General features: G+C 36.5%; 1 long non-coding RNA gene across 1 annotated transcript in view; it reads right to left on the bottom strand.

Moving 5' to 3' along the window:
• Positions 1-23,237: 23,237 nt before the first annotated feature.
• The window catches only part of LOC118152830 (uncharacterized), a 28,327-nt gene continuing 25,528 nt past the window's right edge, over positions 23,238-26,036 (bottom strand). The window contains exon 3 of the long non-coding RNA XR_004741734.2: positions 23,238-24,552. This is a non-coding gene — a long non-coding RNA (uncharacterized LOC118152830). The remainder of the gene's footprint in view (positions 24,553-26,036) is intronic.

Here is a 26,036-nt window from a genome sequence, read left to right as displayed (position 1 = left end):
AATAATGTGCTCTCTGTAGTGAGCATGCTTAATTTCTCACTGCACAGCAAAGACTAATAAGTCATGATTAATGAAACTCTTCTAAAGTTTCTGTAATAAAAAAAGGAACCTTCACCCACCTGTGGCCATGGCTTGGGGTCTCTTTTCAGTTTACTTCTGTGCCTTATTCTGGCCCTGACTCTGTAAGGCAAAGGCTGGCTTATTCTCCACCATACAGTATACTCTGCTTATCTCCATGGAATCCAGGATAAGAGCTCCTACTGCAAGGAAGAGGGAAATATGCAATCTTAGGCTTGTCCCTTAAATCTTTTTCGCTCCTTCACTGAGTTTCCTTCAAGATGATTGACCTTTGGTACACCTACCGCAATTGAGATATTATTAGTTTCCTATTGTAACAAACACCACAAACTTAGTGGCTTAAAATAACAGGAATGTATTATGTTACAGTTCTGGTGGTCAGAAAGCCAAAACAGGTCTCAATGGACTAAAACATAGGTGTTGGCAGGGCTGCATTTCTTCTGGTGGCTCCACAGGAATTAATTTGCTTGCCTTTCTCAGCTTCTAGAGGCTGCCCACAGTCCTTGACTTGCAGTGCCTTCCTCCATTTTCAAAGCGAGCAAAGGCTGGTTGAGTCTTTCTTACTTCACATCATTCCAACCTTGCTTCCATTGCCACCTCTTCTCAGGTGTTTCTGCCTCCCTCTTCTTCATTAAAAGGCCTTTGTGATTTCATTGGATCTACTCTAACAATCCAGGATAATCACCTTATTTTAAGGTCAGCTGATTAGCACCTTAATTTCATTTGGAAACTTAATTCCCCCTTGCCATGCAACATGACATATTCCCGGGTTCTGGAGATTAGGATGTGGACATCTTGGGGAGTCATTATTCTGCCTACCAGAATAATAAATCCTTCTGTGCCCAGGGTTGTTATTGTTCCAAAAAGCCATCAGAATATAAGAGTTTGATATCAATACATTCACTAAATTCCAGGTTATTTTTCTTAAATATCTTTACACGTGTGACATCCCTACCTCTATGTAGGTTGGGGTACATAAACTCAGTCTGCTTCCTTTGGCATGTGGTCATAAGATGAAAGGAACATCATCAGGTTTCCATGCCTTGCTTTGAGATTTCAGGGTCTCCTTGTCCACCATCTGTAGGCAGCTATTTAAGCAAGGGCACGCACACATACTTCCTAAGTGCAAGATCCAATATTCATGTAAAAGCAATCAAGACTCACTACTGGGGAAAAAAATATGCCTTTATCAGAAATTTGCAGAGACATCAGAGAAGATTTTCGAGAGACATAATTCCTAACAAAACACCCAATTTTCATTGCTAAGCTACGTAAATAGCCATCTGCCTGTGGTATTATGTTTGATTTAATTCCTTGCTTTCAGCTCTTCTCTAAGGACATGAATGGTTACTTGCATACATACACATTCTAAAATGTCCACTTCCAATGTTGTATTTTCTATAACAATGGGAAAATATGCTCTGAAATTAATTTTGTCTTCATTTTAGAAGATAGATAACAACTTGCAGCATTAAATTCTAATGTTTTTACTTTAAAAATTATTGAGGTTCTATTTTACTGAGTGGCCATGGCATATAATCGTTTACTAACTATAGCTTTGATATCCACATATGAATGGATTTTCTAAGATTTTCTAAATATTAAAATATTTGCTTTTGTTGTCTATGTTCAGAGTTTAGGCTCTCAGAATCTTATCTATTTCTATCTTACCATACACTCCTGTATCTTGAATATTGCTGAAAGAACTTGCCAATTAGTTGACAATTTCTGCCATGAATTTTTTCCAAACCCCTGTTTAATTTCTTCTGAAGTATCTAAGTTTCTACCATATCCTACAATATTTTTTTCTTATTTTCAACCTCTAGTCAAGCAAATTTATTTATCTCATTTAAGGCATGTATTTCCTTAATGACTAACCCAGGGTATTATCTTTTGCCATGTTAAAACTAATATTGGAGCCTTTCCCTAATGAGGCCAAGAATACATTTGATCTATCTACCATTTGCCTTTCTCTTTTTCTCCCATGTATTACAAACTATAAAGAATTATGTATCTTAGTTACCTAAAAATATGATCCCATAGAGGCAAGAATTGAATCTTTCTCACATTCCATAACTTTCAAACAATTGTGTATAGAAAATATTCAAATGCTTAATTAACAAGTGAATCAAGGTACTACCATTTCTTTCTTAAATGTCACATATTTTTACCCAGCTAAAAATATTTTTCTGTGTTCTTGGCATCTTGCATGTGACATGGCACATGCTCTGAAAGTAACAATAGAATTATAACAGACCCCTCAACTGCTATTTTGAGTAAACTGTTTTGTCATCGTAAAATCTTTTGTTAAAATGCAAGAGAATATAATTATTCCTTTTTCCTTAATGCCACTGTGAATAAAAAGGCAGTGTACTTACAATAGAAAAATTATCATTGAACTGTCTAATGAGGTGGATGTGGAATCATTTTAGTAATATGTTAATCTTTGGGGCCACTTCATATTTTTTTTACCCAAGCTATTTATGTCTCAATAATTTAAACATTGCTACTCTGATCAAAATCTGTCCATCAGGCTTTTCTTTTAAGGGAGACAAGTACATAATGACTTCCATTCCTGTTTAAATAGAGATGGGACAATGCTGATATATCAGAATAACAGATTACCTACACTGCCATTACAAAGCCTAGCTCTATGGAATTAGATCTAGGAATAAGTGGTGACATTTGCCCAGAGAATTTACAAGATTAAAACCCATGTTCCTCAAATATTTTAATATCTCAGTTGGAGATCATCAAATTAAATAAAAATCAAACAAAGGAGATCAACTTCATTTGTATATAATGCCAAATAAATGCCTGGATTAATTTTCCTTCAATAAAATTAATGCATTGGTTAATTAATTCGTAGATTATTTGCTAAACTGTAGAAACGGAATACAACTGATCTCTAAATTAGGGTTATAGAAATAAGAAAAGTAAAGAGAAAATGAAGTGAAATAATTAGGCAAGTAATTATGCACATTAAAATTCTGATGGAAAAGCATTGTTTTGCATCTAAATCCTGGGAATGCCTCAATATCAATATAGTTTATAATAAAAATTCTGTTTCTAGTTTATACAATTTTTCATACTTCATCTAATTTTTCTCTTTTTAAGCAGCCAAACTAAAAGGGAGGATGAATAATTCCCATTTTCTACATTTCAATATTATGCATTTTTATCCTTGAATTTCTGTATGTCTTCTACCTAAACCATTACACACACAATTATGTTTCTTTGTATCGTAACTTTTCAGGGTTTATTTCATTGTTAAAATTCATGCAGCCATTTCACTCTACTCCACAACATATCTGTATTTGTATTTCTCCTCAAACTGTGAGTAAACTGATTCTCAAGGAGACACTCCAGGTTTATGCTGTGGTCCTGACCTCCACCTTCACAGAACCTAGGGTAGGTGCAATACTCACTGAGCTTTCCCAGCGGAACCCTCAACAAGGAGTTTCTTTTGTCAGTCCAGGACAGCAGCAGACCAGGTGAACCCACTAAGGGTTAACTTCCTCTGGAAAATGGAACCATCACAACCGAGGAAGCTGTGATGAAGGTTTGCTGCTTTCTTCGTGGCTATCTGATAGCTAAATTTTTATCTTAAAACAAATTCTTTTTTCAGCTGCATTGAGGTGCAATTGAGAAATAGTACTGCACACCTTTAAAGTGTACATGTTGATTTGGTACAGTATATACTACAACATGATTACTACAATCAAGTTAATTAACACATCTATTTCCTCACCTAGTTACCTTTTTTAGGCAGCAGGACATAAAAAAATGTAAGTTCGACTCTTTCAGCAAATTTCAAACATATAATATGGTATTATTAACTGTAGTCAACCGTGCAGTTTATTAGATCTTCAAAATTTATTCCTCTTATAACTGAGACTTTGTTTCTTTTGACCAACATCTCTCCATTCCCCACACTCTCAGCCCTGGCAACCACCATTCTAATATCTATTTCTTTTCTTTCTTTTTTTTAAATTTTTTATTGCATTTTAGATTTTGAGGTACATGTGCAGAACGTGCAAGACAGTTGCATAGGTACACATATGGCAGTGTGTTTTGCTTCCATTCTCCCCTTCACCCACATTTGGCATTTCTCCCAGTTCCCCCCCTGCTGGCCCTCCCCTTTTCCCCCCAATAGACCCCAGTGTTTAGTACTCCCATTCCTGTGTCCATGTGTTCTCGTTTTTCATCACCCGCCTATGAGTGAGAATATGCAGTATTTCATTTTCTGTTCTTGTGTCAGTTTGCTGAGAATGATGTTCTCCAGATTCATCCGTGTCCCTACAAACGACACGAACTCATCATTTCTGATTGCTGCATAATATTCCATGGTGTATATGTGCCACATTTTCCCAATCCAGTCTATCATCAGTGGGCATTTGGGTTGGTTCCAGGTCTTTACTATTGTAAACAGTGCTGCAATGAACATTCGTGTGCATGTGTCCTTATAGTAGAACGATTTATAGTCCTTTGGATATATACCCAGTAATGGGATTGCTGGGTCAAATGGAATTTCTATTTCTAAGGACCTGAGGAATCGCCACCCTGTCTTCCACAATGGCTGAACTAATTTACACTCCCACCAACAGTGTAAAAGTGTTCCTATTTCTCCACATCCTCTCCAGCATCTGTTGTCTCCAGATTTTTGAATGATTGCCATTCTAACTGGCGTGAGATGATATCTCAATGTGGTTTTGATTTGCATCTCTCTAATGACCAGTGATGATGAGCATTTTTTCATATGATTGTTGGCCTCATATATGTCTTCTTTTGTAAAGTGTCTGTTCATATCCGTTGCCCATTTTTGAATGGGCTTCTTTGTTTTTTTCATGTAAATCTGTTTGAGTTCTTTGTAAATTCTGGATATCAGCCCTTTGTCAGATAGGTAAACTGCAAAAATGTTTTCCCATTCTGTTGGTTGCCAATTCACTCTAGTGACTGTTTCTTTTGCCGTGCAGAAACTGTGGAGTTTGATTAGGTCCCATTTGTCTATTTTGGCTTTTGTTGCCAATGATTTTGGTGTTTTGTTCATGAAGTCCTTGCCTACTCCTATGTCCTGAATGGTTTTGCCTAGATTTTCTTCTAGGGGTTTTATGGTGCCAGGTCTTATGTTTAAGTCTTTAATCCATCTGGAGTTAATTTTAGTATAAGGTGTAAGGAAGGGGTCCAGTTTCTGCTTTCTGCACATGGCTAGCCAGTTTTCCTAACACCATTTATTAAACAGGGAATCCTTTCCCCATTGCTTGTTTTTGTCAGGTGTATCAAAGATTGTATGGTTGTAGATATGTTGTGTTGCCTCCGATGCCTCTGTTTTGTTCCATTGGTCTATGTCTCTGTTTTGGTACCAGTACCATGCTGTTTTGATTACTGTAGCCTTGTAGTATAGTTTGAAATCCAGTAGTGTGATGCCCCCCACTGTGTTCTTTTTGCTTAGAATTGACTTGGCTATGCAGGCTCTCTTTTGGTTCCATATGAAGTTCATGGTGGTTTTTTCCGTTCTGTGAAGAAAGTCAATGGTAGCTTGATGGGGATAGCGTTGATTCTGTAAATTACTTTGGGCAATATAGGCATTTTCACAATATTAATTCTTCCTAACCATGAACATGGAATGTTTCTCCATCTGTTTGTGTCCTCTCATTTTGTTGAGCAGTGGTTTGTAGTTTTCCTTGAAGAGGTCCCTTACATTCCTTGTGAGTTGTATTCCTAGGTATTTTATTCTTTTTGTAGCAATTGTGAATGGCAGTTCGTTCTTGATTTGGCTTTCTTTAAGTCTGTTATTGGTGTAGAGGAATGCTTGTGATTTTTGCACATTGATTTTATATATGGAGACTTTGCTGAAGTTGCTTATCAGTTTCAGGAGTTTTTTGGCTGAGGCAATGGGGTCTTCTAGGTATCCTATCATGTTGTCTGCAAATAGAGACAATTTGGCTTCCACCTTTCCTATTTGAATGCCCTTTATTTCTTTTTCTTGCCTGATTGCTCTGGCTAGAACTTCTAGTACTATATTGAATAGGAGTGGTGAAAGAGGACATCCTTGTCTAGTGCCGGATTCCAAAGGGAATGCTTCCAGTTTTTGCCCATTCAGTATGATATTGGCTATTGGTTTGTCGTAAATAGCTTTTATTACTTTGAGATACGTTCCATTGATACCGAGTTTATTGAGGGTTTTTAGCATAAAGGGCTGTTGAATATTGTTGAATACCTTCTCTGCATCAATTGAGATAATCATGTGGTTTTTGTTTTTGGTTCTGTTTATGTGGTGAATTACGCTTATAGACTTGCGTATGTTGAACCAGCCTTGCATCCCTGGGATGAATCCTACTTGATCATGATGGATAAGTTTTTTGATTTGCTGTTGCAATCGGCTTGCCAATATTTTATTGAAGATTTTTGCATCTATGTTCATCATGGATATTGGCCTGAAGTTTTCTTTTCTTGTTGAGTCTCTGCCGGGTTTTGGTATCAGGATGATGTTGGTCTCATAAAATGATTTGGGAAGAATTCCCTCTTTTGGGATTATTTGGAATAGTTTCAGAAGGAATCATACCAGCTCCTCTTTGTGTGTCTGGTAGAATTCGTCTCTGAACCCATCTGGACCTGGGCTTTTTTTGTGTGGTAGGCTCTTAATTGCTGCCTCGACTTCTGACCTTGTTATTGGTCTATTCATAGTTTCAGCTTCCTCCTGGTTTAGGCTTGGGAGGACACAGGAGTCCAGGAATTTATCCATTTCTCCCAGGTTTACTAGTTTATGTGCATAGAGTTGTTTGTAATATTCTCTGATGATGGTTTGAATTTCTGTGGAATCTGTGGTGATTTCCCCTTTATCATTTTTATTGCATCTATTTGGTTGTTTTCTCTTTTCTTTTTTATCTATCTGGCTTGTGGTTTGTCTATTTTGTTGATCTTTTCAAAAAACCAGCTCTTGGATTTATTGATTTTTTGAAGGGTTTTTTGTGTCTCCATCTCCTTCAGTTCTGCTCTGATCTTAGTTATTTCTTGTCTTCTGCTAGGTTTTGAGTTCTTTTGATCTTGCTCCTCTAGCTCTTTCAATTTTGACAATAGGGTTTCAATTTTGGACATCTTCATTCTCCTCATATGGAGAATGCTATATCTCCACTTATTGCTATATATTTTCCTCTAGAGACTGCTTTAAATGTGTCCCAGAGATTCTGGTATGTTGTGTCTTTGTTCTCATTGGTTTCGAAAAACTTCTTTATTTCTGCCTTCATTTCATTGTTTATCCAGTCAACATTCAAGAGCCAGTTGTTCAGTTTCCCATGAAGCTGTGTGGTTCTGGGTTGGTTTCTGAATTCTGAGTTCTAACTTGGTTGCACTATGGTCTGCACTATGGAGAGACTGTTTGTTATGATTTCAGTTGTTTCGCATTTGCTGAGGAGTGCTTTACTTCCAATTAGGTGGTCAATTTTAGAGTAGGTGTGATGTGGTGCTGAGAAGAATGTATATTCTGTGGATTTGGGGTGGAGAGTTCTGTAAATGTCTATCAGGTTTGCTTGCTCCAGGTCTGAGTTCAAGCCCTGGATATCCTTGTTGATTTTCTGTCTGGTTGATCTGTCTAATATTGACAGTGGAGTGTTAAAGTCTCCCACTATTATTGTGTGGGAGTCTAAGTCTCTTTGTAAGTCGTTAAGAACTTGCCTTATGTATCTGGGTGCTCCTGTATTGGGTCCATATTTGTTTAGGATTGTTAGCTCTTCTTGTTGTATCGATCATTTTACCATTATGTAATGGCCTTCTTTGTCTCTTTTGATCTTTGTTGGTTTAAAGTCTATTTTATCAGAGATGAGAATTGCAACTCCAGCTTTTTTTGCTCTCCATTTGCTTGGTAAATCTTCCTCCATCCCTTTATTTTGAGCCTTTGTGTATCCTTGCATGTGAGATGGGTTTTCTGGATACAGCACACTGATGGGTTTTGGATTTTTATCCAATTTGCCAGTCTGTGTCTTTTGATTGGTGCATTTAGTCCATTTACATTTAGGGTTAATATTGTTATGTGTGAATTTGATACTGCCATTTTGATGCTAGCTGGCTGTTTTGCCCGTTAGTTGATGTAGATTCTTCATTATGTTGATGCTCTTTAGCATTTAGTGTGATTTTGGAATGGCTGGTACTGGGTTTTCCTTTCTATGTGTAGTGCCTCTTTCAGGAGTTCTTGTAAAGCAGGCCTGGTGGTGACAAAATCTCTGAGTACTTGCTTGTTCGCAAAGGATTTTATTTTTCCTTCACTTCTGAAGCTCAGTTTGGCTGGATATGAAATTCTGGGTTGAAAGTTCTTTTCTTTAAGAATGTTGAATATTGGCCCCCACTCTCTTCTGGCTTGTAGAGTTTGCCGAGAGATCTGCTGTGAGTCTGATGGGCTTCCCTTTGTGGGTACCCAACCTTTCTCTCCAGCTGCCCTTAGTATTTTCTTTTATATTTCAACCCTGGTGAATCTGATGATTGGGGTTGCTCTTCTTGCGGAATATCTTTGTGGTGTTCTCTGTATTTCCTGCATTTGAGTGTTGGCCTGTCTTGCTAGGTGGGGGAAATTTTCCTGGATAATATCCTGAAGAGTATTTTCCAGCTTAGATTCATTCTCTTCATCACATTCTGGTACACCTATCAAATGTAGTTTAGGTCTCTTCACATAGTCCCACATTTCTTGGAGACTTTGTTCATTCCTTTTTGCGCTTTTTTTCTCAAATCTTGGTTTCTCATTTTATTTCATTGAGTTGATCTTCGACTTCTGATATTATTTTTTTCTGCTTGGTCAATTCGGCTGTTGAAACTTGTACATGCTTCGCGAAGTTCTCGTATTGTGTTTTTCAACTCCTTCAATTCATCCATATTCCTCTCTAAGTTATCCATTCTTGTTATCATTTCCTCAAATCTTTTTTCAAATCTTTTTTCAAGGTTCTTAGTTTCTTTGCATTGATTTAAAACATGTTCTTTTAGCTCACAAAAGTTTCTCATTATCCACCTTCTGAAGTCTAATTTCATCATTTTGTCACAGTCATTCTCTGTCCAGCTTTGTTCCCTTGCTGGTGAGGAGTTTTGGTCCTTTGTAGGAGGCGAGGTGTTCTGGTTTCGGGTATTTTCCTCCTTTTTGCGCTGGTTTCTTCCCATCTTTGTGGATTTATCCACCTGTCATCTGAGTAGTTGCTGACTTGTCGATTGGGTCTCTGATTGGGTGCCCAGATTGTTGATGATGAAATATTTCTGTTACTTGGTTTTCCTTCTACCAGTCTAGCCCCTGCACTGTACGACTGCTGAGGTCCACTCCAGGCCCTGCTTGTCTGGGGTGTACCTATAGCGGCTATGGAACAGTGAGGGATGCTACCAGTTTCTTTTTCTGCTATCTTTGTCCCAGAATGATGCCTGCCAAATGTCAGTCTTCTGGATATAGAGGGGTCAGGGAGCTGCTTGAGGAGACAGTCTGTACTTTATAGGAGCTCAAGTGGTGATCTGTGAGTTCTGTTGTTCATTCAGGGCTGTTAGGCTGCTATGTTTAATTCTGCTGCAGCAGAACTCATTTAAAAAACCCTTTTTTTCTCAGATGCTCTGTCTCGGGGGGTTGGGGTTTTCTTTATGTATCCATTGCACTGTCCTGCCCAGCTAGGAGGCAGTGTAGTCACTATTTGCCTGCCACGGCTCCACCCTGCTTGTGTGAGGTCTGCCCTGTTGCTGCAGGCTCTGCCCTGCTGCTGCAGTCTCCGCCCTGCTGCCACGGGCTACACTCTGCAGTGGAGTCTCTCTGTTGTGGCTTGTTGCCTCGGCAATGGCCGGCTGCGTCAGCAATGGGAGTGTACCTCAGTAGGGGCAGGTTGCCTCGGTAATGGTAAACGCCCCTCCCCCACCAAGCTGCACCATCCTGGGTTCATCTGTGCTCGCAGTAAAACTCTCCACCTGGAGCGTTTGGAATCGCTGTTTTGTTTGTCCCACTCCCCCGTCCAAACGCCGTTTCCCTGGAATATCCTAGCCTGGCTCATTGTCCAAGTCCTGTTCAATCAGATGGATATACCAATCTGCCCTCTCAAGTCTCAGATTACCGGTTCAACAGGGCACCCGGACCAGTGTGCTTTGTGCAGAGCGCTGTGGAGCACCACTGTGCTGCAGCGCCGGCCACCAGCTGTACCGGCTGCCGGCTGCACTGGCCAAAACCACTTCGCTGGTGTCCCACGTCACTTTTATACCTGGGAATTTCCCCATTCTGTGGGCAACAAAGATCCGTCTGGATATGCGGTCCTGACTCACCCTCCATGCATTCACCAAGAGCTTCAATCCTGGGTTGTTCTCACCACGCCATCTTGAGTTGGTCTCCCTAATATCTATTTCTATGAGTTCAACTTTTACCCTCTAGATTCTATATATAATGGGTACTATTTAGTATTAGTCTTTCTCTGCCTGGCTTATTTCACTTAGCATAATGCTTTCCAGGTTCATCCATGTTGTTGCTAATGGCAGGATTTCCTTTTTTCATGTCTAAATAATCTGTCTAATCTATCCAGGTCACATTTTCCATATTCATTCCTCATAACAGACAGGTTGTTGCCTCTTGGCTATCATGAATAATGCTTCCATAAACATGGAGATGCAGCTATTTCTCTGAGATACTAACTTTGTTTCCTTTGGCTGTATACACAGCCATACATTGAGTTGAGATTGCTGGATCATATGGTAGTTCTATTTGTTGGGGTTTTTTTTTATTTTGGAACTTCCATACTGTTTTCCATAATGGCTATACTGATTTACATTCCCATCCACAGTTTGCAAGGGTCCTCTTTTCTCTACATTCTCACCAAATTTGTTATCTCTTGTCTTTTTTATGATAGCTATCTTAACAGGTGTAAAGTGATGCTTATTGTGGTTTTGATGTGCATTTCCCTGATGATTAGTGATGTTGAGTACATTTTTATATACCTGTTAGCCATTTGTACACCTTTGTTTTGGAAAAATGTCTATTCAGAGCTGGGCATGATGGCTCATCCCAGTAATTTTAGCACTTTGGGAGGCCAAGGTGGAAAGGTCACTGAAGCCCAGAAATTCCAGGTTACACTGAGCTATGATTGTGCCACTGCACTTCAGCCCAGGCAACAGAGTGAGACCCTATTGAAAAAGAAAGCAAGAGAAGGAAGGAAGGAAGAAAGAAGGGAGGGAGGAGAAAAATGTCTATTCAGGTCCTTTGCCCTTTTTTAATTGGATATATATTTTTTTTAATTTACTCATCTTTTCAAAAATCTCCTTTCCTAGATTTTTATATCTGAGTCAGTGGAACCACTATTTATGTGTTTACTCGAGACTTAGGATTTATCTCTTTCCATAACACCCATACACACATTGAATCCATCTGCAGATATTGCTGCCTCTGTATCCTTCATCCATTTCTCCTTATCCACACTGTTACTGCCTAATCCAGGAACCTGAAATGCTTTTCCTCTTCACTTAACTTGGTTCCTTCTCAAATGTCAAAGCTTCCTCAGAGATACCTTCCCTGACCACCCTTTCTGGAGGAGCACCCACCCTTCATCCTTTTCTCTTCTCTTACCTTCTCTTACCTTTATTGCTTTGTCTTGATCACTAGAGCTTTCTAATTCATCTTGTGGTTTCCATCCTTGCCCTTCGCAAAACATTGTTTTCTTAGCTTCCTGAGTGATATTGCACAATATAAAGAATACTATCCAGAACCCTTACTGTGGCCCCAAAGGCCCTATCTGATCCGACCCTGCCTTTCTGTCTGCCCTGATTTCCTATTACCTCTCCCTTGTCACAGTGGTCCATGCAAGGCTTCTTTTGTTTCTTCCCTCAGGGTCATACCTGTCCAGCTTTTCCTTTTGCCTTGATTTCTTTTCTCCCTAAAACTTCACAGAGCTGACTCCTTATCCTGGTTTTAGTTTGTCTTAGAGATGTCTTCTCTCTCTCTCTCTTTTTTTTTTTTTAGATGGAGTTTCGCTCAAGTTACCCAGGCTGGAGTGCAATGGTGCCATCTCGGCTCACTGCAACCTCTGCCTTCTGGGTTCAGGCAATTCTCCTGCCTCAGCCTCCTAAATATCTGGGATTACAGGCACTCGCCACCATGCCCAGCTAATTTTTTGTATCTTTAGTAGAGACGGGGTTTCACCATGTTGACCAGGATGGTCTGGATCTCTTGATCACATGATCCACCCGCCTTGGCCTCCCAAAGTGCTGGGATTACAGGCTTGAGCCACCGGAGAAGTCTTCTCTAAGTCTTCGCTAAGACTGGTGTCCCTAAAATACAGTATATGTATGCCCCAAGTTACTCTAACTCATTACATCGTTTCACTTTTGTCATAGCACAAATCCTAATCCAGATATCTAAATTTTTATTTAGTTAGGTAATTTCATAGTTTTGGGTGCTCTCAAGAGAATATAAGCCTTGGCTGTGTCATTCAACACCATAAGTCCAATGCCTAGAATACTGTCTGGCATATAAGAGGGGTTGAATACATGAATCAATGACCAAATGATTTGACTATGATTCAGAAAAGCAGGAAGACCATTTCCTTTACAAGATTCAATTATAAGAGTTGAAAACAAAGCAGAGAAAATGGACTATTACATGAATATATAATATGCTTTTTACATGAAAAATCTGGGAGTATGTTAAAAGACCAGTGAGTTCCGTCAGAGACTTATGTTCTAGTCACATGATGTTAAATGTATAAAGTATCCACATTCCAAAACTACTACATCTTTAGGTTTTTCATTTAAATATTGGCATTTAGCTTTGTGGGACTAACTCCATTTTAAAGATGAGAAAACTAAGATTTAGAGATTTGCAAAGACATAAAACCAGTTACACAGCTGAGAACTGATCCAAATTTTAAAGAAATACTATATTCTTTCTGTTACGTTACACACCAACTAGATTTTGGCTCTTGTAGCCCAGAGGAAGTCAAGGATGTTTGGGGCCACAGCTTCAACAACAAAGAGTGAAAACTGACATTAGTTTACAGGGTGGTACAAGGTTAATCAAGATGATATGCCTGCAGTGCACAGTATACAGCTGCCTATCTAACAGAAGCAATGAATACAAAGTTTCTTTGAAATCCATAGGATATCAATACAAGATAATGATTACATTCAAAATAATGTAAGATGAAAATGTCTGTATTACCATCTACTTAGAACTGTAACTGAATTTATTATAAAATCTAGTATGGACACTGATGCAACAAAACAATGTGAAAATGGAAAGGTTAGGTTTTTTATTTTATGAATTAGGTTATATGGTACAGACACACAAAAGCATTCTGGCCTTGCAAAAGCCCACAGCTGTCTTAAAACTGTCCTCTTGCCCTGTATTCTGGGGTGGAATGGGAAGAGCTAACTTGGAGAGCTTTTTGGATGACTTTGAAATATTTCTTGCTTGGGAATGCTTAGAATCCTTTCATGGCATTCCTAATAAGTTTGGTAGCTATTATGATACTCCATTAAGGATATTTGACTCTACTGATAACAATAGGATATGCACCCTAGAATTTCACTTCATTCTTTGTTAAGAAGTACACAGAAACAAACTCAGTCAGCACTAAGAAAATTGATCTCCATTAATAATTTTTATAAATCTTTATGAAAGCAAATGACATAGTTACAGCCAACATTTCTGGAACACTTAGTAAGTGCCAGGTATATAATATATACACTATACACTATTGCCAATAACCCACCATCCATGCAAGACAGATATTAGACATCAAATGATTTCTCTGAGTCCAGGTAGATGAAAAAATTGGAGAATTACTGTTTTAATCAGCCCTCTCTTATTTCAAAGTCCTACTTTTTCTCTCATTTCACATTGTCTTCTTCATTCTTTCATTCATTAAACATGTATTTACTTAACGCCTATTACGTGGCAGGTACTGTTAGAGCTATTCAGTAAAGCAACATGGCTACGCTTGTGGGCTTACAATTCATTTAGACAGAAAGAAAATAAACCAACATATAATGTAGCAAACATAACATTAGTGTAATGTTAAGTATATAGTTATCCCCACTATAAATAAAAACAAAATGGGAGAAAGAGCTAGAAATGAGTATTTGATAATCAGATCAGAGAAATGTCCTGACACTGGGCAGTTTAGGATCTCATTGGCCACTGGAAGGGCTCTGAATTTACATATCAAAAGTTCCCTTTAAAAATTGAGAGCTAATAGGCCAAATAGAATCTGTTTGTAATTATATGAACATTTCCAATGATATGTTCTGCTTTTGACAGAAATATTTAAATAATTAATTTGCCTTTTTTAAATGAAAAGTTTATGGAGAATATTGTACAAATCAGGCATGGGAGATAAAGCTGGGGTTAAAAAGATGAGTAAGACAATTCCTTCTCTTAGAGGAAGAAATTAACAGAAATTTAATTATGGATTTTATTCAAAACATGAGATTCATTCAAAAACATCTCATGAGGTCCCATTATGCTTTAAATCCAAATATTATGTTGGATATCAGAAATACATAACAAGAAGGCATCATATTAGAAGGGAGTCTGAAGAGGCACAGAAAGCTTTCCTCAGAGAAGGAGACATAGGAAGTTGTCTTCAAGCATGAGTAAGAGTTTTCCACACAGTGACTGGGAGGGTCAGTTAGGTAGAGGAGATGGAAAATAGGAGAAAGGGGAATTATGTGGGACATAGCTACTCAAGAACAATAAGAAAAGCTGGCAGGGTACAAGCAGGGCAGTAACAGAAGATAAGGCCAGAATAGCAGGTGGGGCTGGACTCTGAAACATACAGTTTTTATAGCACACACACAGTCGGTAGACTGTTATAAGAGAACACTCTAAGTCTCCATGTCTCATGCTTCCCTGCAGAGGAACTTCCAATGTTTTCTCACTCCACCTGCTCACACTCCTCTCCAGAAGAGAAGCCTACAGGAAGACAGATTTGGGGAAGGAATTAAGAGTGTGCAGCTAAAACACACTTCTCATTTACAGGTAAAGCTCACAGGATAATGTTCTGTCTGCCCCTATTGCCAGTGACTCAGTGGTAAAGCCTGATTCAGAGGTGAGCTATTAGACCATTTATCCTGAATCTAAAGTTAAATTCCTCAATCAGCCTTACCAGAAATAAAACGTGACATTTCTGTGCCCTTTGATCTGTCTGACTCGTGCATATTTTCTCTCCCCATTGGTTCTTGACTTAGAAGGAGACGGTTCCTGACTTACTGGTTTTCCTAAAACTCACTCATATCTGTGGAAGGCAGAATTAATGGCCCCCAAAGATGGGCAGTATTTATATCCTAATCCCCTGATGTTTACATCCTAATCCCCTGAACCTGTGAATATGGTACTTTATGTGGAAAAGGAAACTTTGCAGACGTGACTAAGATTAAGAATTTTGAGATGGGGAGATTACCCTTGATTATCTTTGATTACCCCAATCTACTCATAGGAATCTTTAAAAGCTGAGAGTCTTTCCTGGCTAAGTCAAACAGAGATGCAACAATAAACAAATGATCAGAGAGATGTAGCAGGGGGAGGATTCAACCAACCATTGCCGGCTTGGAAGATGGAGGAAGGGAGCCACAAACTAAGGAATTGGGTGGCCTCTGGATGCAGAGAACATTCCCTTAGCCAATAGTCAGTAAGGATATGAGGACCTTAGCCCCACCACCAAAGGGAACTGAATTTTACCAACAACCTGAATGAGCAGGAAATCAGTCCTCCCCAGGAATGTACCCTGGCTAACACCTTGATTTTACCCAGTGCAGTTTTAACCTAATGAATTTGAGGTAATTTATTACGGCAGCCATAGAAAATTAATACAACAACACAAGGAGCCAATGGGGGTTTTAACCCAAGAGGGATAACATGCTCAGGTGGAGACAGCAATTACAGTGACCAATAGAATCTGAGTCTGAAAATGTTTGTGAGAGCAAGTTGAGGGCATTTGGTGTTGAGATGCAGAGCTAGATGAAGGAGATAGGTCAGTTTAGTTTAGGGATTGAGTGGATATTTGTACCATTACCCAAGACTGAGATCTGTGGAAGAGAAATACATTTGCAAGAGCAAACACTACACTCAATGACAACATACTAAAATTGAGGCATGGTATACAAGGCCTCTAAGACATTTCAGTGAAGGTTTTCAACAAGTCGTTGGTAACAAGCACCTAAAGGAAAGCAGAGACATTGTATAGATCATAGTGGGTAAAACGATGCAACATGAGAAAGATAACTGCATATCTAATCATGATTGGATCATGAAAAAGTATTTTAAGCAATTTGTTTATTTTTTTTTACCACTATACTAGGCATCTACAGCTTTACACAAGGAAAATGTGACCAGGGTAAATTTTGTAAATATATAGGTATCTTTCTAGAAGTCACTAAAGGAATGTGTTCAGTTTCATCCCATTTCCTAGATGTAGCCTGCCATTTTTGTTTTTTATCAATGCTGTAGTTTTATACCTTGAAGTCACCAGTAAGGAATTTAAGATTTTTCATATAATGTCACAGATAAATCCCACCATGTCTCACACCTAGAATTATACATTTGACGTTGGTTTGGAATTATACAAGGACTTACTCAGGCCGTTCCCTACATCTTTTTATTACCCTTCTACTCTGCATTTCACTTATGAATTCATATCAAATAAAACATTAGCAATTTTCTCATAGCTTAAAAGGTGTTGCCCATGAAACTGCAGTTAAAACCTTCCTTATATCTTTGTTTAGGTAACATTTCCTTCTACACTTAAGTTGAAATTATTAACATTTGCTCTTTGTGAGACCTCAGCTAGCTTCATATAACCAAAAACATCAACACTTCTTACCTCTGAGTTTCATGATAGAAAACTTTATGATCAGAATATTTTAGGCAAGGACAGAACTTCAGATTGGTCAGAGAGTTTATGATTTGCATAAATGGCTCAAGACACCTGCCTTCCTAAAAAGATACAATTTTAAAAGTTTTAAAAAAATGTTTATTTTGAAATAATCATAAACTCCCAGGAAATTATAAAAATCGTACGGAAAGGTTCCTATACACATTTCTTAGCTACTTCTCATGGGAACATTTTATGTAACTATAATGCATTATCAAAACCACAAAATTGACATTGGCATAATACAATTAACTGGACTATAGCCCTTATGTGATTTCAGAGGTTTTTGTACGTACTCACTCCCTTTTTTTGTATATGTGTGAGTATAAGTCTGTGAAATTGTATTTCAAATATAGATTGATATGAGCACTATCACAATTGAGATACGGAACTATGCTGCACCCGTTTGTAGTTTCACCAATGCCTTCAACCACTGATCTGTTCTCCATTCCTATAGTTCCATCATTTCAAGAATGTTGTATAAATGGAATCATGCAGTATGTAACATTTTTATGTTGGCTTTTATTTATATTTAAAAACACTTCAAAATTCATTCATATTATTGCAAATAGAGTATCAATAGTTTGTTTTCTTTTCATTGCTGCATAATGTTCCATGCTATGGATTACTTTCACCCATTGCAGGACATTTGGGTTGGGTCTGCTTGTTCTTGTTTTGAGCTATGACAATTAAAACTACTGTGAACATCATCTATGAGTTTTTACATGAACATCAATTTTCATGTCTATAGAAGTCCAGGAGTGTGGTCATTGGGTCATGTGATAAATGTATGTTAAATTTTATAAGTAACCACCAAACCCCTAGCGTGGCTATACTCATTTACATTCACAACAGTAATTCATGGGAGATCTATTTCTACACATACTTGCCAGATTTGGCACAGCCAGTATTTTATTTTTACGATTATTTTGACCATTCTAATAGGTGTATAGTGAAAAACAGTTGAATTTTTAATGGTATTTTGAAAATTCTATATAGGTAGCTGAATGAACTCTCTGAAGTGAACACAAGTTATTATATTGTGTATGAACATATTGCCTTAGTTACAGAGTAAAAGGGCAGGAGGTTAGATCTTAGTCCTCTATACTTGTAAGTAAAAATGACACACAAAATCATGAAATGCAAGACCATCAACAACCACAAAAGCCTGCTTATTTGTAATAGATTCACTTTGGAATCTTTGTGGCCAGTTTCATGGGGAGGGCAGAAAAGAGGTTGTCATTTGCTATTTGCCTTGATGGCCTGATTCTCAGTTGTCAAGTGATAAGAAGCCCTTGGAAGCCTTTCCCATAAGTTTAGCATGCTTAGACTAAAGAAAGGTGAGACCTAAGGGGTCATATTGTTCTGAAAGTTGAATGTTGTTTTATTTAGAAACCAAAAATAGCACATCAGGTACTACTGGAAAATGCAGTCGAATGCTACTAATTTTTTCTGCTAAGGAACATTTAACTAGATTAATGAACTACAAGTCAAATGGTAAGCATTTTTTAATGTTCTGTCACTTTTAATCAATATCTCTGTAACTGTCCTCTATATACAAGAATAATTATTAAGCACTCTGCTACTTAAACATTATAGCCTACAGAAATCTTTCCACTTGCAAAAGATTGCATCAAAATTTTCCAATGTCTGTTTTAAGAAGTGAAAGTTTCATAGAATATGAATAAGCCCCCAAAGGGTTTCATGACCAATAAAGGTAAATAGCTTCTTTACCACAGATCCTCTCAAAGTCAATATTAGATGAATGAATGAATGTGCAATGTGAAACTCCAAGAAGTTACTGAGTACTGAAAACTTCTGCAAAACTTATTTTACTGTAGAATTCTCTTTAAAACTATCTCAAGGGACTATATTTGAAAACAGACTGACTGAAAACATAATTGGTACATAAATGATTTACATATTATTTAAATTGTTGTGGGGAAGAGAGCTGTCAGAGATGCTCTAGTCTAAAAATGAGAAAACATTCATTTTCTTGAATATGTTTTTATGGCCAACTCATAAAGAAATCTAGTTCTCATTAGACTGTTAACATCTTTTATGATTCAACAATTGTTTATTGATTACCCTAGATGTTAAGAAATATTGCATATGACAAGCTGGGCCTAATACTTAGGAGATGGGTAGATAAGTGCAGCAAACCACCAGGGCATACATTTACCTGTGTAATAGATCTGCACATCCTGCACATGTACCCTATAATTTAAAATAAGATAAAATTAAATTACAGTTTTTTTTAAAAAAGAAACATACTCTATTTGTAACTTTATAGGGTTTGATTATTATTCCTTTAAGGCTTAACTTTTTTGGTTTTTAAAATGATTTTTTAAAGTTAAAAAGCACTTATATTAAAACCTCATTTTCTATTATTCAGACAGTACATAATACTCTAGCTGTATATTAGTTTAAAAGTATAATGTCTGGCAGGGCACAGTGGCTCACACCTGTAATCCCAGCACTTTGGGAGGCCAAGGTAGGTGGATTGCTTGAGCCCAAGAGTTCAAGTCCAGCCTGGGCAAAATAGTGAGACCCCCATTCAATAAAAATAAAAAGGAAACATACATATGAAAGCTATAACAAGATAATAAATAATGCTGTATGACTTCTTCTTCTTTTGTTGCAATTTTAAAGACAAGTTGAAGTTTACCTTTGAGTAAAGCAAACTCTAAGAGAAGAAAAGACAAAAAGCAGTAGCTGAAGGAGCCTGTAAATGAAAGCCTGGAGGCTTTATGGTTTTCACACATAATCAAGAGAATAAATTTAAGCAAAAAATTGCACTCAGACTAAAGGAAGACAGTTATTTAAGAAAATATGATATATTTAAAATTATTATTGACACATACATAAAAATACCAACACACTGGAAAATAAGGAGCGTTTTTTTAAAAGGGCCAAGGAAATGCTTGCTATTTCTTCCTCTATGCTTGAGTCGAAATACAAAATTTCTAAGCACTATTCCTGGTGAATCCTAACTCTCTCTGAAAAGTCACAGGGTATTGAATGCAATGTTACTATTGAAGTCCTTGGAGCACTAGGAACTTAGGTTGAGATTAGGGAAAAAAAGCAAACTTGTCTTTAAGAAGATATTACACTGTAAAGAGGTCTAAAATCATTACTGAGTGTACAGCTGTAAGTTTCTCCTTATGGCAGATGACATAATGTAGTAGTAGAAAGAACAAAATCTGAGTTAGTAATTTAAATTTACTGTAGCTTATTCATCTATTTACCAAAGAGGGAGTTAGGAGATTAAATGAGATAATAAAATAAAAGCTATTGACATAGTGCCTAAAAAATAGAAACTATACCAAAATTGTTTTCTTTTCTTTCCTTTGTCTTTCTTTACCATATGTTGAGAATGTTACCAGCAATTGTCTAGATGAGCATGAAAAGGCACTTTCTCATTTGATAGAACCATCAGTCACGTCAGTAATCATACATTGGGTTGTCTCTTCTAAAATGCTATAATTTAAGTGACAGTATACTATAGCGGAGTTGAAATAAAATTTGAGCTTTGATAATAATCTAGACAATTCTCATTTAAGCAGGTGATGTTTCACATCCTCCTTCTTAATCTACTGTCTATTTGGAGACCATTTCCAACCACCAAGAGTAACAAGGTGAGTTCAACTATGAAATACATAAACTTGAAGCCAGCAATTAGAGCTTTCTGATGTGTTCATAATACATCCATTTTGTATTGCCATTCTTGCTGTGCAGTGTGGAAGAACAATAATGTATGATTTGCATACAAAGAAAATTAATATTCAAAGAGAAATGATAATGTCTCTGTAAGACATCATTAGTTATGTTTATCACAGACACAACAACAAAGATGCTTTTATGCTAGATTTAAGGAGAGAGTAAAAATTATTTGAAAGTGTTTATATGAAGCTTATGTTTTGCATATTCCATTATGGGCTATATAAATGTAAATATACTTTTTTAAGAGAGTTTGACTACTTGCCCACTGTCAGTTATGGGCATTAACTTGCTTCTCATTATAGTGATTAATTGGAAATGATTCTTAGCCTAATGCAACCGAAGTATCATGCCATGTCTCAGCATTAGTGAAAGAAAGATGGAGACATGTAGTACTAATTAATAGGAAGTCTATATTCAGTATTTAGACCATAAGGAAGACATATGAAGGTATTCAAGATAGTTATGGAAAACCAATATGCATTGTCTAAGGGAAACAAGGTTTCCCCATCAAAGGCAATATTGGTCTAAATTATACTAAGCATTGGAAACTTGCTGGATATGATGTATAATGAGCAAATGCCTCATATATATTTCTTGGTAATAGTAATATGACCTAACTTCAATAAAAAGTGATTCCTTGAAGAAAGAAAAACATACATATTTTTATATTGCTTTATAAAGAGGCTTTTGAGAATCAGTCAAAGGACGTTTGCATTGGGTTAGTGAGGTATCATTTGCCTCAACCACAGTGGAGCCTCTGTTTAGAGGCAGTCCCTAGACCCAAAGTCCAGTCTCTTTTATTTTTTGTAAATGATTGTTTTAAAATTGATGTATGATAGTAATGCATATTTATGGAGTAGATAGTGATGTTTTGATTAATATATAGTTATCAAATCAAAGTAATTGGCATATCCATCATATCAAACACTGATCATTTCTTTGTGTTTGGAATATTCAATACCCTGCTTCTAGCAATTTGAAACTATATATTATTAGTCATATTTATCCTACATCTAGTATTGAACTCTAGAATTTATTTTCTATCAATTGTAACATTGTATCCTTTAACAAATCTCTATCCTCCTATGCCCCACACCCTTTCCAGCCTTTTTGACTTCTATGACTCAACTTTTTTAGGAGTCATAGGAACATGCAGTGTTTAACTTTTTGTTCCTGGCTTATTTCACTTCATATAATGTCCTTCAGTTGCATCCATGTTGCTGTGAATGAAAGCATTTTATACTTTTTAACAGCTGAATAGTATTCCACTGTGTGTGTGTGTGTATATATATATATACTGTAAATTCTTAATCCATTAATCTGCTGTTGGACACCCAGGTTGATTCCACAACTTGGTTATTATGAATGGTGCTATAATAAACATAGAAACATGGGGATGCAAATGTCTCTCCCATATACTGATTTCCTTTCCTTTAGATAAATGTTCAGTAGTGGGATTCCCAGGTCATATGGTAATTTTATTTGCAGTTTTTTGGGGAACCTACATACTCTTCTCCATAATGGCTGCACTTATTTAAATTCTTACCAACAGTGTATAAGAGTTTCCTTTTCTACATCCTCAACAGTACTTGTTATTTTTTGTTCTTTTGAAATTAATCATCCTAACTAGGGTGAGATGATACATTATGGTTTTTATTTGAATTTCCCAGATAATTAGTGATGTTGGCATGTTTAAAAAGTACTTTTATTGACCATCTGTATGGTGTTGAGAAATGTCTGTTCAGATCATTTGCTCATTTTTAAATGGGATCGTTTGGTTTTTTGCTGTTGAGATGTTTGAGATACTTGTATATTCTGGGTATTAATTCCCTGTCGGATGAATAGTTTGCAAATATTTTCTCCCCTTCTCTACGTTGTCTTTTCACTCTGCTGATTTTCTTTTTTGCTGTGTAGAAGTTATTTAGTTTGATATAACACCATTTGTTTATTTTCACTTTTGTTGCCTGTAATTTTGAGGTTTTATTCATAAAACCTTTTCCCAGACCAATGTGGTAAATATTTCTACTGTTTTCTTCCAGTGTCTCTGGTCTGAGTTGATTTTCGTACAGGGTGAGCGGTAGGAGCCTAATTTCATTCCTCTGTATATGGATATCCAGTTTTCCCAGCACCATTTATTGAACAGACTGTCCTTTCCGCAATGAATATTCTTGCCATCTTTGTCAAAAATCAGTTAGCTGTAGATACATGGATTAAATTCCGGGTTATCTATTCTGCTCCACTTGTCTATGTTTCTATTTTGGCTACTATGGCGTTATGGCATATTTTGAAGTCTGGTAGTGTGACGCCTCCAGCTTGTTCTTATTGCTCAGGATTGCTTTGGCTATTTGAGATCTTTTGTGGTGAAATACAAATTTTAGAATTTTTCTTTTTTTCTTTGAAGAATGTCATTGTTACTTCAATAGGGACAGTCTGGATTTTAAGCTGTGTTATCTGGAAGTCAATAATGTGAATTTCTCAGATTTTGTATCCAGCCTCATCTACAAACCATGTCTTTTAAATGGTAAGCTAATTTTCCCCAACTTTATCCCAACTGGTCAGGAAATAAGATGCAGATACTTTTTATTGTTCTACTTTATTCATCAAAATATCTTTCTTTGCAACAAACATTTTCTTTCCATAAAATGTGACAGATATATTCACATGTAAATACATTTGAATTTAATATAATTTTATTCATAATAAAATTAAAATCCAAAGTTAGAAAGGGACAATAACTTGCCTTACTTCTAAGCAATTTATATGCATTTAAAGAATAGATTAGAAAACAATTATCCTAGAACTTATTGGAAAGTTTTTATTTTCAAACATGTTAAATTTCATTGGAGCTACAATCTAGGTGGGTCTCATAAATTTTCTCAAGATGTTTTTCTTAGCATTTATCTTTACAGTTATCAAATGGATAACCTAAAAGTATCCTAAAGTTATAGAATTTGTTTCTGAGACATACAGGTAAATGAACAAGCAAACAAATAGCATTTTACTTACTATAAATACCATCATTAATGACCCCATTACACATATGATGCTTATGAAAAGATTTTACTGATTTTGTACCCAAATCATCTCCTAGGACTTATTTTGTGAGCATTATACTGTTTTTTTACAGGTGAAAAGGTCTGATCCAGCTTATAGCTCTCTTCCATGTAATCCTTGGATTTTTTTCCACATTTGGTTCGTTTAGTCCTTATAACACATTTTTCTTCTTTTTTTAATCTGGGAAAATGTAGCTTAGACTCACTCGCCATCTGTTTCATGGTGAAGTGCTTGTATTCAGCTTCCCAGATGGGTTGAATAAGAGAAAAAGGTTAAGTGATTTAACTTGAATTCATACAGTGAGTCATCTGCCCTCAGCGCAGGCATGACAAAGTGAAAGATTTTCAGGGTTTTCTCTTTATTATACAAACTTGGAGATCACACAACTCTCATCACAGCATTCTAAAAACTGGTCAGAGTAGCAAATATATTCATCATGGTTGGACAATAATTTGAATTTCAAATTTATTCATAATATACAATGTAAAAAACTTTTTGACAAAGTAAACATTTTCTTTTGTCAAGATATGAAAACTTTACTTTTTCTATATTATTGCCTCCTGGCTGATATTCTAATCTCTCTTTTCCTCTCAGTACATCTCTTAAGCTGGTCCCATGTTAATTTTGTAACAATTCCCCTTTTTTCTCATTTCTGCTGGAGAGAAGAGAGTTTCTTCCTACCAACAGCGTACAGACTTACGGCCCTCCAAAAAGTGCTGAAATGCATATTCTGCAACATTTTTCTGGTCTGAAGAGTAGTGCTTCAATTCAATTCTAGAGTTTTGATAGCAAAATAATTTCCATTAAAAGAGAAAATTTCCATAGCAGGAGACACCTGTATCAATAAAAGGGTGTCTATTAATTAAAGTTGTTGCATTTTAATAATGAGGTCCAAGTTGATTTACTCAACTTTGACGAAGCTCTCATATTGTGTAGAATCCTAATCCAGATACTATGAATGAGGTTTGAAAAAAGTAGAGACAGTGCTTTCTCTTGAGGAATTTGGTCACTAATAAGTAGAAACATTAATCAAAGTATTCCCATTTAGGGTAGAAACAGGTTATTTTATTAATGAGCCAAATTCTATGATAATCAACTTAACCAAAATCTGATGGAATTATTATTTTTTTGTTTTTACTGAATTGTTCTTTTATCAATGGAACCAGTTACACACTCTGCCATGGACTGAATGTTTATGTCTCTCCAGAATTCACATGTTGATATATTAACCTCTAAAATATTGGTATTAGGAGGATGCACCTTTGGGAGATACTTAGGTCAAAAGGGTGGAGCCTCTCTGAATGGGATTAATATCTTTATAAAAGACACAAGAGAGCTAGCTTCTTCCCTCTCTGCTGTCCACCATGTAAAAATACAATGAGAAGTCAGTCATCTACAAACCCTCACCACAGGGAAAAGTGCCCTCACCAGACATTGGATCTGGCAGCACCTTGATCTTAGACTTTCCAGTCTTCTTAACTGTAAGAAATACATTTCTGCTGTTTAAGTGATCCAGTCTATGGTATTCTGTTAGGCCAGCCTAAAATGACAAGTCAACTCTAACATGATCAAAATATCGGAATTCACTCTGCCTTTAATGTTTTGTGGCAATATTTCTCAGTTTCTTAGTTTATCATAAAGTTATTGGTTTTATTTGATGAATATGTGGCCATATTTTGATATCATATATTTGAAGCTATACTCATTCCATATAATTTATCTGCTTTTTAAGTGATTTGAGAAAAACCTTTACTTTTAGGATTAAGTTTCAAAATAAAACAAAGTAACAGGTATAGAGGGCTTATAAATTCACTATAAGTGAATATTATTTATAAGTTATATATAATATAACTTATGTGTGTATATACACACATAAACCTAACAATATGCCTGGCCCATAATTTAGTGACTGTTCTATACCTTCACAAGAAATATATACAATAATTTTAACAATCTAGAAAATTAATCTAAATGTCTAAGCCATGCAAGACAAAAACTACCATGAATACAAACAATATTCAAGTTAAGTTTAAACTTTAAACTTTTTGTTTTCATCTACGTGAGATTTCAGATGCAGTTATCTTAACTCCTTACCAAGCATCATCTTTAATTCTAATTACTTGCTCAATTTCTATCTCCCCAGCTAGACTGTGAATTCTAGAAGGCAAAAATGCTCTCTTCTTATTCAGAATTGTTTCTGCAGCCTCTAGATTAGTATCTGGAACATTGTAATATTATTCGTTGAATTGAATTGCATTAAAGACCAACTGCCTTCCATTTTAGGAGTTCATAGATTATAGGAGAAGCAACAGCTGAAGA

This window comes from Callithrix jacchus, chromosome 1, assembly GCF_049354715.1.
Source record: "Callithrix jacchus isolate 240 chromosome 1, calJac240_pri, whole genome shotgun sequence".
Lineage (NCBI taxonomy): Eukaryota > Metazoa > Chordata > Mammalia > Primates > Cebidae > Callithrix > Callithrix jacchus.
Note: the sequence above shows the minus strand (reverse complement) of the source record. Positions and strands in the feature narration are given on the sequence as shown.